Below are 14836 nucleotides of genomic sequence, written 5' to 3' on the forward strand. Positions count from 1 at the left end.
TGTTCAGTATTGTGCAGTATTTACCATCTCCAATCAAGTTGGCCCCTGTGCATGCTAGCAGTAACAATTTAGTCTGCTCGTGGATGCTAACATCAGAAACATTCCTCTGGTAGGCAGGACTGAATCAAAAGTTTCCAAACCTGTCCTGAGGACTCCACAGCCCATTCTGTTTGAGATATGTTTAAATTAGGATACGTGGGAGGGGGCATAACCGAAAGGGACGCCCAACTTTGGCTGAGGACATCCTCGCAAAACGTCCCGGTGGAAGAGGCGGGGAAACCCGTATTAGCGAAACAAGATGGACGTCCATCTTTCATTTCGATAATACGGTCGGGGACGCCCAAATCCTGAAATTTAGGTCGTCCTTAGAGATGGTCGTCCCTAGACTTGGTCGTTTATGATTTTCGGCGATAATGGAAACCAAGGACGCCCATCTCAGAAACGACCAAATGCAAGCCCTTTGGTCGTGGGAAGAGCCAGCATTCGTAGTGCACTGGTCACCCTGACATGCCAGGACACCAACCGGGCACCCTAGGGGGCACTGCAGTGGACTTCAGAAATTGCTCCCAGGTTCATAGCTCCCTTACCTTGTGTGCTGAACCCCCCAAACCCACTACCCATAACTGTACACCACTATCATAGCCCTTACGGGTGAAGGGGGGCACCTAGATGTGGGTACAGTGGGTTTCTGGTGGGTTTTGGAGGGCTCACATTTACCACCATAAGTGTAACAGGTAGGAGGGGATGGGCCTGGGTCCGCCTGCCTGAAGTGCACTGCACCCACTAAAACTGCTCCAGGGACCTGCATACTGCTGTGATGGACCTGAGTATGGCATTTGAGGCTGGCAAAAAATATTTTTAAAGATGTTCTTTTAGGGTGGAGTGGGTTACTACTGCTTTCGACTCCTAACCATGACTCTCTTACTCAACACCCTCACTTATCATCCCTACCACTGCAATTTCCCCACCCCTAGCTGTCTGTTCGTCTGTCCAATTTAGATTGTAAGCTCTGTTGAGCAGGGACTGTCTTTTCATGTTAATTTGTACAGCGCTGCGTAAGTCTAGTAGCGCTATAGAAATGTTTAATAGTAGTAGTAGTAGTAGTAGTAGGTTAGTGACCACTGGGGGAGTAAGGGGAGGTCATCCCCGATTCTCTCCGGTGGTCATCTGGTCAGTTTGGGCACCTTTTTGTGCCTTGGTCGTAAAAAAAAAAAACAGGACCAGGTAAAGTCGTCCAAGTGCTCTGGTCAGGGACGCCCTTTTTTTTTCCATTATGAGTCGAGGACGTCCATATGTTAGGCACACCCAAGTCCCGCCTTTGCTATGCCTACGACACGCCCCCATGAACTTTGGTCGTCCCCACGAGGGAAAGCAGTTGGGGACGCCCCAAATCAGCTTTCGATTATACCGATTTGGGCAATCCTGTGAGAAGGACCCCCATCTTCTGATTTGTGTCGAAAGATGGGTGTCCTTCTCTTTCGAAAATGAGCCCGAAAATGAGCCTGAGAAAATGAGGTACTTCATTTTCTATATGTGCAAAAGACCCTGAGAATCTCCTGGAAATGCAACTGGCTGAGGGATCTCTAAGGCAGGTATGGGAACCAGGGGCCTGGGCTTGTTCACTTTATGCTCTTATGCACCATTTAGCAATATATCAAATGTAAATAAAAAAAAATAAACCTGGCGTAACTGGTGAGGATCCCAAGCTCTGCCAACTGAAGACATCATCAGCCTGAACCCCTGGGATGGGGGGCTTTATGCCCACCCATCCCACCAACTGGCCCACCCAAAAATCTGGCACAGTAGACATAGGTCTAATCAGGGGCGTAGCCAGACAACAGATTTTGGGTGAGCCTAGGCAAGACGTGGGTGGGTACCAAGTGTTCTCCCCCCTCCCAACCACCACCAAAAAATATCTCAGCTGGTGGGAAAACACTTCTTTCCACCTTGGCAGTCCGCAGCAGGCATGCGCTGAAAACTGAGCATGAGCAGGTGCCAGTATTGTGGAGAGTAGTGTTTTCGTTACCATCAGGGGGAAGCCTTCAGCTGGCTGAGCTTGGGATCCCCACCAGCTACCGCTAAACATGTGCTACTGTTGGGTGGGCCCGAGCCCTAAATGGGTGGGCCAGGCCCACCTGTGGCTACGCCACTGGGTCTAATGGGCAGATAAAAGCCCCGCGCTTTTCCAAACAGCGCTCTAAAAATAGCGCTGGAACAGTGCGGGGGCTTTACCGCCCCTATGATCAGAAATAATTGCATGCAAATTTAAGCACACAATTCTCTTTGATCATAGGGTGGAAGCGCAGGAGGACTTGACAATCCTCCCGCACCTCTGAGATAGGACCGGGGGAGGGGGTTCAGACAGAAACGGGCAGACGTTGGGTCATTAAAGAAAACACTACATTGTATGTATGTACAGGGGTGGGGGTGGGAAGAGCCCACCCAAAATGGCAGGTTTGCCTACGCCCCTGGCTCCGTTCTGCAGTCAGCTTTAGTAGGGATTTCATCCCCATTTCTTCTTTACTGTGCGTATATTAGACTTCGCAAAATTTTTTTCTGGGTTCCATAAAAAGCATGGGTTAAAGAAAGAGAGCGAACTGAGGGGGAGGTGTACAGGAACAAAGCGCTGGACTGTTAACAGCTGCATACTTTTGCACAGGTCTGAGCACAAGAAAAATCACTGGCACCTGGAATTTTGCAGTGGAGGAGTAGCCTAGTGGTTAGTGCATTGGGCGTTGATCCTGGTGAACTGGGTTCAATTCCCACTGCAGCTCCTGGTGACTCTGGGCAAGTCACTTAACCTTCCATTGCTTTGATTGTAGCCACAGAAAGGCAGTATATGAAGTCCCATCCCCTTACTACTAATCATTTCTATAGTGTCTACTAGACATACAGTGCTGTACACATTATATGCAGGTACTTTCTCTGTCCCTAGAGAGCTCACAATCTAAAGTTTTTGTACCTGGGGCAATAGAGCTGCCCAAGATCACAAGGAGTTGTAGTGGGAATCGGACGTATCTGAGGTTCGGCGGTAGGGGGGGCAGGGGCTAGAGTGAGGGGGCACATTATAACCCCCCCCCCGCCGCCGCCCCCCCTGCTGTCGTCATTGTCAACCCTCCCCCCCACCGCCGTTAACCCTCCCCCGCCTACCGCCAACCCTTTCCCCGCCTACCGCCGTCACCTACCCCGAGGTCCGCTCCTGCCGGTTTTTTATTTATTTATTTATTTATAGATTTTACATTTAACACACAAGCACCAACTTGCATAAGTAACATGAGAGCAAAATACATTTAAAGGCATTTCTATAAGAAAAAAAAGGAAAAAAAAAAAAACATTTTAAATTCTCTTCTTAGACCACTAAAAAAAAAAAGGGGGGAAGATCTAGAAAGTTATGAAGAACATATTATGCACAATAATTCAAAAGAATAAGGCCTGGACGTTTTAGCCACGGTATTATACATTTCTCTCAAAACTCTCATCTGAGGGTCCCTGGGCAATTCTCTTTAAGTTAACAAAACTCTTAAGCTGTTCCGGATCAAAAAACGTATACTTATTCCCCTTATATTTTATCAAACACTTACAAGGATAAGATAATAGGAAAGTAGCACCTAGTAGCTTGGTCTCTTCTCTCAATGCTAGAAATTTTCTACGCTTATCTTGAGTTGTTCTTGTTACATCTGGATATATCCAAACACGAGCACCCAAAAATTCTTTTATAGCATTTCTAAAATACAACTTAAAGATAGAGTTAACATCTCTTTCAAAAACAAAGGATACCAACAAAGTAGAACGTGTTTGGACTTCCGTCAAACTCTGTTCCAAAAATAAAGTCAACTCTTGTAATCCCTTTGATTGTACATCTTGTTTCTCTGATTTTCTCTTTTGCTCCTCTGTTTGCGGTAATGGGAGATAGTACAACTTGTTAATCGGAGGAATCATTTCAGAGGAGAAATTAAGAATCTCAGTCAGATATTTTTTAAAGAGTTCAAGAGCACTTAATTCCTGGATCTTTGGAAAATTTACAATTCTCAGATTAAGTCGTCTATTATAATTTTCCAGTTGATCTAATTTATTGTGTAAAATAACTTTGTCCTTAATCAAACTCTCTGTTACATTTTTTAAAGTATTAATGTCTTGTTGAAAATCTTTTCTCTGTGAGTTTACCTCTTGACGCACTTTCTCAATTGCTTCATTGAGAGAGTCCACTTTACCCACCAGGGAAGTAGTTTCTGAAGCAGTTTTCAGAGTAGTTCTGTTTAGGTGTTGCAACATTGCCCAGATACTACTCAGGGTCACCTCTGCGGGAGTCGAAGGCTCCTGTTGAACTTCCACTGCAGCCATTTCAGGAGAAGCGCCGTCCAAGGAATAATTCTCGGCGCCGCTTTCAGACGTCGTTAAGAACTCCGCCTCTATCCTGGATTCTGCAGGGCACGGAGGGGGGTTGAGATCGGGCGAGGATAGAGTGGTTTCATGCCCCAGGGGAATCGCCGCTTCATCGGACGTTCCCACAGCAGGGCTCCTCAGCTCCTTGTTTCGCGGCGTGCTTGTAGTGAAGGACTCGAGAGTCGTCTGAACTAAACGGGCAGGCTCAACTGTGGACGGCAAACGTTTGACCACCCCCTTTCGCTTGGTATGTGGCATTATGAATATAAAATAATAAGGAAATGTTTAGAGATAGAATATATCAAGCAAAAGGCATTCCAGCGAGCCTCGAAGAGCTCCAACAAGCCACGTCCGCCTTCTTGGCTCCTCCCCCGCTCCTGCCGTTTTTTTAAACTATTACTTCAGCTGAAGCCCAGCCGAGGTCTTCTTTAACTTCTTCATCCTCGTGCTGTTAAAGCTGCATGATGCATCCTTCCAGTTGGAAGGAGTTTGACGTCGCAGCACGTTGACGTCCGTACAACGTGCTGCGACGTCAAACTCCGTCCAATTAGAAGGATGCATCATGCAGCTTTAACAGCACGAGGATGAAGAAGTTAAAGAAGACCTTGGCTGGGCTGGTGGGGGTTGGGGTCCCCAGCCAGCTGAAGTAATAGTTTAAAAAACCGTCAGGAGCGGACCTCGGGGTAGGTGACGGCGGTAGGCGGGGAAAGGGTTGGCGGTAGGCGGGGGAGGGTTAACGGCGATAGGGGGGGTCCAGGGCGAAATCTGCAGGGGCCCAGGCCCCTGTGGCCCCACGCAGATACGCCCCTGGTGGGAATTGAACCCAGGTTGCCAGAATTAAAGCCCAATGCTATTCCTCTGGGCCAACTAGTACATAAGGTCCCCCTTCCCCTTCCTAGCCACAACTGCCAAGTACATAGTTTTACTATGCATCACATAAACAACACAATACAGTGGGGGAAATAAGTATTTGATCCCTTGCTGATTTTGTAAGTTTGCCCACTGACAAAGACATGAGCAGCCCATAATTGAAGGGTAGGTTATTGGTAACAGTGAGAGATAGCACATCACAAATTAAATCCGGAAAATCACATTGTGGAAAGTATATGAATTTATTTGCATTCTGCAGAGGGAAATAAGTATTTGATCCCCCACCAACCAGTAAGAGATCTGGCCCCTACAGACCAGGTAGATGCTCCAAATCAACTCGTTACCTGCATGACAGACAGCTGTCGGCAATGGTCACCTGTATGAAAGACACCTGTCCACAGACTCAGTGAATCAGTCAGACTCTAACCTCTACAAAATGGCCAAGAGCAAGGAGCTGTCTAAGGATGTCAGGGACAAGATCATACACCTGCACAAGGCTGGAATGGGCTACAAAACCATCAGTAAGACGCTGGGCGAGAAGGAGACAACTGTTGGTGCCATAGTAAGAAAATGGAAGAAGTACAAAATGACTGTCAATCGACAAAGATCTGGGGCTCCACGCAAAATCTCACCTCGTGGGGTATCCTTGATCATGAGGAAGGTTAGAAATCAGCCTACAACTACAAGGGGGGAACTTGTCAATGATCTCAAGGCAGCTGGGACCACTGTCACCACGAAAACCATTGGTAACACATTACGACATAACGGATTGCAATCCTGCAGTGCCCGCAAGGTCCCCCTGCTCCGGAAGGCACATGTGACGGCCCGTCTGAAGTTTGCCAGTGAACACCTGGATGATGCCGAGAGTGATTGGGAGAAGGTGCTGTGGTCAGATGAGACAAAAATTGAGCTCTTTGGCATGAACTCAACTCGCCGTGTTTGGAGGAAGAGAAATGCTGCCTATGACCCAAAGAACACCGTCCCCACTGTCAAGCATGGAGGTGGAAATGTTATGTTTTGGGGGTGTTTCTCTGCTAAGGGCACAGGACTACTTCACCGCATCAATGGGAGAATGGATGGGGCCATGTACCGTACAATTCTGAGTGACAACCTCCTTCCCTCCGCCAGGGCCTTAAAAATGGGTCGTGGCTGGGTCTTCCAGCACGACAATGACCCAAACATACAGCCAAGGCAACAAAGGAGTGGCTCAGGAAGAAGCACATTAGGGTCATGGAGTGGCCTAGCCAGTCACCAGACCTTAATCCCATTGAAAACTTATGGAGGGAGCTGAAGCTGCGAGTTGCCAAGCGACAGCCCAGAACTCTTAATGATTTAGAGATGATCTGCAAAGAGGAGTGGACCAAAATTCCTCCTGACATGTGTGCAAACCTCATCATCAACTACAGAAGACGTCTGACCGCTGTGCTTGCCAACAAGGGTTTTGCCACCAAGTATTAGGTCTTGTTTGCCAGAGGGATTAAATACTTATTTCCCTCTGCAGAATGCAAATAAATTCATATACTTTCCACAATGTGATTTTCCGGATTTAATTTGTGATGTGCTATCTCTCACTGTTACCAATAACCTACCCTTCAATTATGGGCTGCTCATGTCTTTGTCAGTGGGCAAACTTACAAAATCAGCAAGGGATCAAATACTTATTTCCCCCACTGTATACACGCAACATTTTTTTTAACAATTCCGATTCTTTTGTTTTTCTTTTTGTACTTAGCAGCGCCACTTCAAGGCTTATGATCCATCTAACAATAACAGTACAACAGACAAAATATCAATGAGAAAAGATGTAAGTAGGTTCCACAGAGTACCAAACGTAGTCCAAGTAGATATTGGTAGACGGCAGAAAAGAAAATATTTTGCTTGGTCAAATTACTGTTAGCGTTACAGGGTATTGACATGAGCATTAAGAAATGGTAAACATCAAGTTTTCAGCAGAGCTTATAAATAGATTTATTACATTCCTGAGTAGAGAGGAGTGTGGTAGCCGTGTTAGTCCACTCTTAAAGGTTATCAATAGAAATCAAACAAAATAAAACATGGAAAAGAAAATAAGATGATACCTTTTTTATTGGACATAACTTGATACATTTCTTGATTAGCTTTCGAAGGTTGCCCTTCTTCGTCAGATGGGAAATAAGCAAATGTGTTAGCAGATAGTATATATAAGAGAAACATCTTTATAGTGGAGAAACAGGCCAGATGCTTAAGACAAGATTCAATCTGAACAGACATCACATGAAAATAGCCGGTGCCAGTCAAGCCCCCACCCCTGTGGGCCAACACTTCACAAGACCAGAACACTGCACCAGTGATTTCACAGTAAGAATCCTGAAAGGTAATTTTAAAACAATACAGGAACGTAAGACCTTTGAAATAAGAATGATTGAATATTTTGACACCCAACAAACAGGACTTAATAAGGATCTGGGTTTTCTAACCAATTATAAACCATAAGCTGTATTTCTCTGTTTATTACCCTCCTCTCACCTACCAACACCCATTCTGTTAGAATATCAATGAAATGCTTTGATGTCCCCATGCATACCTCCTACCCACCCCATCCTCCCACCCTGTCAGACTGTCATAGTAATGCTTTGATGTTTCTCTTATATATACTATCTGCTAACACATTTGCTTATTTCCGATCTGACCAAGAAGGGCAACCTTCGAAAGCTAATCAAGAAATGTATTAAGTTATGTCCAATAAAAAAGTATCTTATTTTCTTTTCCATGTTTTATTTTGTTTGATTTCTATTGATCACATTCCTGAAAAATGCAACCACCGGACTCTCTAAGGTAGGCTGCTACGCAAAGCCCACTTTGATAATAAGAGCCCATGCGAGGATCCGTCCCTGGCGGAAATGAAATTCTGGGCATAAATATCAGTAATGCAAAAATGTTACATGCAGAATTGCATTCCAGCACTGCACCAACCCATGTGCATGCAGCAAGGGTTGAGACAAATGTGCTCACACTTGTATGCAGGGTATAGCTGCTGCTGACAGACTCATTTGCACAAGCGTCTGGTGTATTGTTGCATGTTATTGGACACTATTTAGTTACTGCACTGAGGAGCAACACTTTTCCAGTGTGCTCGTGTGAGCTTAGTGCATTGGCCCCATGGCGTTTTGCAGGAACAGGGAATGACCGCAGTCAAAATTCTTATCAACTGGAGCTGGCCCCCACATAGGAAGTAATTCTCTACAGGTCACCCAAAATGAAGCATCAGGATGGTTCACGCTAAGTGTAAATTCTATATTGACAGAGAATACTAGTGTAAGTGCACACTTATGGCCACGAGTATTTATTTGCGCCTAAATGCTTTCGGGTGTGTAAAGTGCATATATTTGCTGGGCATGCCCCTCCCCTCCCAGGTCCATGCTTCCTCACAGTTGTGCACTATGGATTTTGCACGCTCGGCTTCTAGAATCCTGACTAAGGGCTGATACGCACATACCCTCAAATTCTATATATTGCGCCTTAATTTCCGTGCAGAAATCAAAACGTGTTCTACAACAATGCGCATACCTTTATTTATTTATTTATTATTACATTTTTACCCCGTGCTTTCCCACTCAAAGCAGGTTCAACGCAGCTTACACAATAATATGGATTACAGAGTATTGATAGAGAAAATATTAGTTAATTATAGCAGAGTAATAAAAAGAGATAGGTAGGTAGAGATGGGGCAGGGTGAAGGGAGTATGAGAGGTATGAGCAAGGGGTAGATGAGCATTGGAGGAGGGGTATAGGAGGCGGGAGGGGGATGGGACGTGGGAAAAGCATAGGAATAATATGGTGGGAGATATAGTCTGAGTCATTGTCGTCGTCTTCTGGATATGTGTTGGGTAGATGGGTTCATAGGATTAGATTGGGTCATTGGTTAACTAGCAAATCAGCGCTGTTAATTGGATGTTAACAAGCAATTATCAGGACGTCAGACTCACAGAAACAGAAGCCTGCGCAACCTTCTACATGGAATGTTGCTAGTGGAATAGCAACATTAACATTCCATGTAGAATTTCCAATAGTAGCAACATTCCATGTAGAATCTCCAATAGTTATTTCTGTTACATTTGTACCCTGCGCTTTCCCACTCATGGCAGGCTCAATGCGGCTTACATGGGGCAATGGAGGGTTAAGTGACTTGCCCAGAGTCACAAGGAGCTGTGCCTGAAGGGCCCACATGTGCTGGGGCCCACATGTCTAACTCCAGCCCTGATCCCGTCTGAAGTAGGACAGTTCCAGTTTGGGGTTTTAGGAGGCCACCGGAACACTGTGATTCTCATGAGAGGACCCTCTCATCCTGTCTTTGTGTAGTCGGGTGTAATAGGATGCCAACAGGGTACTTCACAATCAACAGAAGGGGAGTCAGTGCCAAGGTTGTACTCAAAGGCAGAAAAAGAAGGGAATCTGTGCTGGAGGATTTCAGGTACAGGGACTCCTGAAAACCTAGCCAGCACAACAAGGAGATCCTGTCTGTCTTATGTGCACTGTGTTGTTGTGTGTTTGTTTTTGAACGTGTTGTAACTCACCCGGTGCTTTGTTGTGCAGGCGAGATACTGTTTGATAAATGAAGTGAAATAAAAAAAATTTTTCAATGGAGCTCACTGAATCTCTACCCACTAAACACACAGCCTGTCAAATCATTTGCATGGAAGATGTTTTGTTACAGTAAAGATTTTTCAACACCAAGAGGAATGTGGAGACTTTTTTTGTTTTTTTTCTGAGTCCAGGACAGCCTAAGGGTGTAGAAGTGAATTTCCTGTCTGCACAGGAATGAACACCTGGTGCCCTCCTTCATAGGGAGGACAGTGGGTGGGGGAAGGGAGCTACATGTTAAAAATCATTTCTTGGGAAACAGACCATTTTATAAGCTACTTGTTCAAGGCTACCATACGTTTTCCTAGACATGTTCTCCTCTTCAGGGGACTGTCGGGGGAGGGGGGGGGTCTGGATGTTCTTTTGTCCAGCCAGTGCATTTGTCTGTAGGTTGGCTGCAGGGGTGTAGCTAGGTGGGGCCACAGGGGCATGGGCCCCCTACAGATTTAGCCCTGGCCCCCTCTACTTTCTACCCTCCCCCCCCCGCCGCTGACCCTCCCCTGCCACTTTCGACCCCCCCCCCCCTCCCGCAGCCGCCAGGGACCTTTGCTGGCGGTGGTCCCCAATCCCGCCAGCCGAAGTCTTCAGCACTGGTCTCCGGCGCGTTCGCTGATCTGTTTCTGTGAGTCCTGACTCCTGATATCTTAAGGTACCTGGCGGTGCTGGCGATGGGGGAGGGTCGGCAGCAGGGGAAGGGGGGGGGGTCAAAAGTGGTGGTGGGGGGTGGCAGAGGAGGGTTGAAAGTGGCAGGCTAAAATGTGCCCCCCACCTTGGGCTCTGGACCCCCTCCCGCTGGCTACGCCCCTGGCTGGCTGGCAGGTTGGTTGGCGGATGGTCGGGCTTGTCTTCTCCCCCCCCAGCCTACCGTAGTGCACCCTGGTGGCCTTTTCGGGACAGGAAAGAACACTCTTTCCTGCCCGCTGATGCTGACCCCCCCTCCGCTACCTCTGCTTTTTGAAAATGGCTGCATAGACTTCAAGTGGAGGCTTCATGAGACTTCACGGAAATCTTGCGAGGCCACCGCTTGAAGTCTCGACAGCCATTTTCAAGCAGCAGCGGCAGTGGGGAGGTTGGTGACAGCGGGCAGGAAGAGGCCACAGGACCACCAGGGTTGCAAGGTACACCTGGGAGAGGATGGGAGGGGATGGAGAGGAGGGGGCAAGCTGCTCGTGGATGGGAGAAAGAGAAGGGAGAGGAGAGGGGGACATGCTGCTCCTGGATGGGAGGGAAAGGGAAGGGGGACATGCTGCTCATGGATGCTTGCTTTTTTGGAAATGTACATATTTTCTAACTTTGTATTTAGCATTGTACAGAAGAAAATGCGTTTCTGTTACTTTTACCAGTATTTCACTGCTTATAGAAACTAGCTGGGACAGGGCCAGGGTCGCTGGGACGTCTTCCGCCAGGGTCGCTTTACTCATACTACCCCTCTCCTCAAGACCCTTCACTGGCTCCCTATCCGTTTTCGCATCCTGTTCAAACTTCTTCTACTAACCTATAAATGTACTCACTCTGCTGCTCCCCAGTATCTCTCCACACTCGTCCTTCCCTACACCCCTTCCCGTGCACTCCGCTCCATGGATAAATCCTTCTTATCTGTTCCCTTCTCCACTACTGCCAACTCCAGACTTTGCGCCTTCTGTCTCGCTGCACCCTACGCCTGAAATAAACTTCCTGAGCCCTTACGTCTTGCCCCATCCTTGGCCACCTTTAAATCTAGACTGAAAGCCCACCTCTTTAACATTGCTTTTGACTCGTAACCACTTGCCTCCACCTACCCTCCTCTCCTCCTTCCTGTACACATTAATTGATTTGATTACTTTATTTTTTGTCTATTAGATTGTAAGCTCTTTGAGCAGGGACTGTCTTTCTTCTATGTTTGTGCAGCGCTGCGTATGCCTTGTAGCGCTATAGAAGTGATAAGTAGTAGTGAAGGAGTGGAACGCCGGTACTACCTGAATACTACTGAGCAACAGGACAACCTCATGTTTTGTGCCTACTGATGGACTTTTATTTATGCACTCTACCTCTGCTTTTGGCTGTTTGGCCACACCTTATTACTGCACTGGACATTTGTGCCTTATCCAGTTTTACTGTTTACTAACAAGACAAGTTTGCTGTTTACTAATGTACAGACAGAATGCAGGGCTATTAGATATATAGCTTGTAACAGTAGTTTGCAAGGCCTATACAAGACCAGCTTGCACGTAGCAACGCCATCTGAATAGGCGACCTTGGAGGGTGCTGACACCCCCCTGCATTCCTGAGCCGCACCTTATCTCCTGTGCTAGAAAGGAGCATTGTGTGTACAGAATAAGCTGCTAAGTTTCGTTTTTCTTGCCAGTATCATTTCAGTGTTATGACGTGTGTACGTACTGGGACTACAATTTTGTACTGTAAGAACTACAAATGTTTACTGCGCATGACAGTTGTGACGTGTAAGGGGCCAAATGCGCAGGCCCAGTAGGGAAGTATAAATGTAAGCGTCAGATGATTTATGACACACAGTGTCCCGAGGCTACTCGGTGCTGTTCACTTGCTAGCAATAAAGTTGCCTTGTTTGGAACCAAAATTTGCCTTTCGTCTCCTGATTTCCCACCTGTTTCATTGGCGACCCAGATGGGACAGAAGTAGAAAGGGGAATCGGATTATATTCTTCCCCTCCCCCACTGCAGTCGGATCGGGTCATCGATTCCCACCCGAGGAGGTGGTGAGTGGCCACCGCTGATTTCAGCGTCCATCTCCCGGAGGAGGGCCGATCAACTCTGCCTGACTGTAGAGGGGGCTGTGTGGTTCCGACAAGGCACCTTTTCTATTTCAGGGAGAAGCGCACGACGGCGCGGCCTGCGACCCCGGCGGACAGGCGAGTATACTCTACGTAGTGACCGGCCCAGTAAGGACCGAAGAAGAGGCGTGATCACCCTCTTTTAGCCAGTGACTAATACGGACTATTGGTATCCGACTAGGTCCCGAAACTCACTAGGCTCCGACGTCGAAACCGAGCGGCGAACGGGAGGGTTTCTTGTGGCGTATGAAAGTGTGTGAATGGGCTTGCAGTTCCAGGCCGGGCGACCGCGTCCTGGTCAGGCCGAGTGTTGACCCTTCTGTGTCTGGTGGAACGAGACCCCTTACTCCTCCACCTCCCCTTTCCCCCTTTTGTCCGTCACCTGTCCTTTGGCACTCAGGTTAGGATGGGCGGGGGTGGGTCTTCACCGTTAGATTTAATGACGGAACACTTTAGCGAAGTGTTCGACCTAGATAAATGTAGCAGGGCCGGGATGATACAGAGATGTCAATTTATGTGGCCAGGGCTAGGAATTGCTGGATGGCCCCCGGAAGGGTCATTCGAGTATGAAAAAGTGGCGGCGGTCATGAATATTGTTATAATTGAGGGAAACCCAGGCTGTCCCGAGGACATTCCATACATAGAAGCGTGGTTGGATGTAGTCCGGGATCCGCCGGCTTGGGCCCAACGGAAGGTAGAAAAGGCCGCCCTTATGTTGGTAAAGCAGAGAAAAGGCCGGAAAACCAAACTTAGAACCCTGCCGACCCATGCCTTCGCTCTCCAAAGCTCGGCAACCGCTGCCGTCCCGAAGGCCGCAGGGACCGCCCCCATACGGCCTACCGCCCCTAGCACTGAAGCCACTGAGACCACGCCCCCTGCTACCAGAGTTAAGGCAGGAACTACGCCCAATACTACCAACACACTTTCTAGAAAAAAACCCCCAAAGAAAACCGCAGGGAAAGTTCAGGGTTCGGCCGAGAAGAAGCCTCCAAAAGCCCCGATACTTGCTACGGCGGAAGCATACGAAGACGACATTGCGCCGCCGCCCTATGCTCCTATGTACCCTGACCTTATGGGCCTAGTAGAAGGCCCCGCTGACGCCGGGACTTCCGGGTCAGAGTCGGATGCCGGGGAGACGTCCCGCCCAGCCTCACCTGAGTCACCTGGCCTCGCAACCACACGGAAGAGTAAACGGGTTGTGAAGAATATTACTCGGTTCCCCCAATCGAGTCCGCAACAGGCCCTTCCGTCCAGCCGAAAAGGGGGAACCTCTCACTTATTCCCAGTTCGACAGTCCACCACCTATACCCCTAACCCGGCAGAAGGGGGGGGCCAGCCCATCGAATCAACAGTCTATAGCCACGTTCCCTTCTCAAGTGCCGATTTGTATAACTGGAAATTCCATGGGCCGTCCTACGACCAGAAACCCGAGCAGCTGATAGAGCTGGTGGAAGGCATTATATACAGCTACAATCCAACTTGGGCCGACCTTAGGCAGTTGAGCGCCCACATCCTGACCTCTGAAGAACGCCGCCTTTTACAACAAAATATGGAGCAAGCCATCCGGGATGCGAATCCGGCCCATGCCAATTTACAGAACCTACTAGAAACGGAGGCGCCCATCGCTGCCCCCACGTGGGATTACCGAACCGCCGAAGGCCAAACCTTTATCCGCCGATACCAGCAGGCGTACCTGGCCGCCTTAAAGAAGGGGAAGCAGAAGGTTACCAACATGGGAAAAATCCACAGTGTGGTCCAACAAAAGGATGAGAGTCCAGGGGACTTCCTTGAACGACTTATGGAAGCATTCAGGAGGCACAGCCCGATAAATCCCGAGGACCCTAAGAACCTCCCAACTGTGGTTATGAGTTTTGTTAGCCAGTCGGCCCCGGATATACGAAGAAAGCTACAGAGAACAGAGGGGTTCGAAGGGATGAGCCTCAGCCAACTGAAAGCTATAGCTGATCGCGTGTTCGGATATCGCGACCAGGAGGAAAAGGTGGAGGCCCGGAAGGAATCGACCAGACGGATGCGGGAGAAGGCAGATGTGTTGGCCACGGTGCTGGAAGAACGAATGAGGTCTAGACCAAAGGGGAGGGGCAGGAGAACAAGAGGAACGCGGTCCCCCATAGGGCGTAACCAGTGTGCAAATTGCCGACAAGAAGGACACTGGTGGGC

At 48.2% G+C, this 14836-nt stretch overlaps 1 protein-coding gene across 1 annotated transcript in view; it reads right to left on the reverse strand.

Annotated features, from left to right (window-relative positions):
* RGMA (repulsive guidance molecule BMP co-receptor a) overlaps positions 1-14836 on the reverse strand; it is a 106912-nt gene that overhangs the window by 61673 nt on the left and 30403 nt on the right. The window lies entirely within an intron of this gene.

The sequence above is a fragment of the Microcaecilia unicolor genome, chromosome 1, assembly GCF_901765095.1.
Source record: "Microcaecilia unicolor chromosome 1, aMicUni1.1, whole genome shotgun sequence".
Lineage (NCBI taxonomy): Eukaryota > Metazoa > Chordata > Amphibia > Gymnophiona > Siphonopidae > Microcaecilia > Microcaecilia unicolor.